Source organism: Tupaia chinensis, unplaced genomic scaffold (genome assembly GCF_000334495.1).
Source record: "Tupaia chinensis unplaced genomic scaffold, TupChi_1.0 Scaffold142619_1, whole genome shotgun sequence".
Classification (NCBI taxonomy): Eukaryota; Metazoa; Chordata; class Mammalia; order Scandentia; family Tupaiidae; genus Tupaia; species Tupaia belangeri.
The window spans coordinates 829,175-831,583 of NW_006202465.1; positions in this window are offsets into that span (position 1 = coordinate 829,175).

The following is a 2,409-nucleotide window of genomic DNA, read 5'->3' on the forward strand; positions in this document are numbered from 1 at the left end:
CACCCCCTCCAAGCCGATAGTGCTGGCTGGCTTGCTAAAGGCAGATTTGTTCTCCTTGTCAAAAGCCACTACATCCATGTGATCCTTGCCCAGCGCAGCCATTGGCAGGAATGAGAGCTCACAGTAGATGCAGGTATGTGGGTTTAGGTCAGTGAGTTTCCAACGGACGACCCAAAGACTTGAGCCTCTTGCCGAAGCCGACGCGAACCAGCACTGACTGCAACATACCAAGATGCGGGATGCAGGTGCTGGGACTGCTTACACTGCCCTCTGTGGAATGTGAATGGGAAACCTCCGGAGCACAGAGAGAGGAGGGCAGCTCTTAGGGTCAGGGGTCAGTTAGCCCACAGCAGCTGCACCGGAAAAGACACCGGTTCAGGAGTAGCCAAGGGGATTGATAGGAACTGGGAGAGCCATGAACCATCACACCAGACTGTACAGAACACTGGGCAAAGGCAGTGGCAGGAATCGCCACACCAGCTGCCAAAGATAATGAGGTGAGTAGGAGTAGTGGCCACCTTAGGGAATGCCAGCACCTTAAGGTCCCCATTCCCTAGCAGCAACACCAGCTCCTGATTCAACACCAGGGTGCTTAGTTAGACCCATGCCTCACTTTTGATCTATCTGAAGGCACCTTCCATTGACCCATTGCACTTCTAGGGCTCATGCGAGGCAAGGCAATGCCTCAGGTCAATCTGGACAGGGCTAGGACCACCAGTGAAAGGATCATCTCGACTCTCACTGACCCCAACAGGGGCAGACCAAAACTGGAGAGGGATCTGCAAAGTAACGAAGGAGCAGGCGCAGAAGTGGCAGGTGCTGTTAAAGTTAAGGATATTCAGGTCCCTGTTCAGCTGTGATTTCCTCATCTTCCACCAACATATGACAGCTGTGACCTGAGAAGGCCCCCCAAAAAGCAACATTTCCAGGGCATGTGGCTGAAGGATCCAGACGTGTCACAGAAGTGCTCTGATGAACAGTAAAGGCTCAGGCTGCTGAAAAGAGACTCTGAGTGGTCCCACTCAGTGCCCAGGGGGGGCTGGCCTCTCAGAGGCAGTAGATTCCCAGCGGTCCTAGAGTGTCTAGGTGGCTATCCATAGGACTGCAATGGGCTGAGAGTGGACGGCCAGAAGGAATTAAGGTGAGGGGATGTGGGAGGCAGGAGAGTGGCAGAATAAAGTGAACAGCTGCTGGAGGTGGGCACTGAGGCCTCAACAGCAGGTAGGGATGACTGTCCCAGTCCAAGGTCCACCAGTTTTGGACAGTCCTCTAAGCCCTTCCATGGCTGTGTGGACTGGACACTCCTGAGTCTGAACCCCCTCCACCACCTCTCGGTGCCAGCTCCTACCGCAAAGTATCGCGTCTGAGAAGCTTTCATTGTGCCAAGGGACCAGCAGTTAGCATTATGGCTATGTCGCTGAACTCCCATGTAGTCAACTGCGGTTCAAGTCCTGGACCTGGTGACTTAAACTGACGCTGGGCGCGTGTGTGTGCGTGCCCAAGATGCCGAGAGGAGAATGTAGGAGAAGGGATTGTGCAATGGCCATCTCCCCTGGGGGATGATTTCTCGCTTTCTGTCAATCTGTCTCTCTCTGTCTTTCTTGTGAGCACACGCGCCCTATAGCAAAAACCTCTCTCCAGGAAAAAAAGAAAAAAAAGAAAAAAAAAGAAAGAAAGAAAGAAAGGAAGAAAGAAAGAAAGAAAGAAAGAAAGAAAGAAAGAAAGAAAGAAAGAAAGAAAGCAAAAACAAAGAAGCTTTCATTGTGCCAAGACACAAGTGATCCCTGGATTTCTAGAATACACAAGATTTCCCTTGTGCCGCTCACACCAGCTTCTACATTGAACTATTCCGTTTTGGCACCACCCAGGCTGATGCATCTCACTGGGTACCCTAGGAGTGAGGCTGGGTCTCCCAGGCTTCCTGTGAACTTAGAATCAAGTGATCTAGGTTGGATGTACAGGTAATGATTTTGGTCATGATCACATCACAACCCTCAGTGAAAAAAGGTAAAAGGAAAAGTGACAAAACCACAGTCAGAAAAAAAAAATCAGCATATTTCAAAACTATTAAATAGTGGGGGTAGAAGGGGTGTGCTGATTAACGTGCTGGACACTCATATGGTTGACGGTGGTTCAAGTCCCGGACATGGCGACAGGTTTCTCATTCTCTCTCTCTCTCTCTCATCAATCTGAAGAACGACAATAAACAAAATTAAATAAATAAAAACTATCGAACAGTAATTAACTTTTAATTGACTTTTATTGGCATTGTTTTATTTTTAGATATTTTTTTTCCCAGAAAGGATCTTGGTATGGCATGATCCTCCTACCTCAGTCTCCCTAGAAGCTGACACTATTGGTTCCTGCCTCTTAGCGTGTTTCAGGAGTAGAATCCAGGCCTCCTGTATA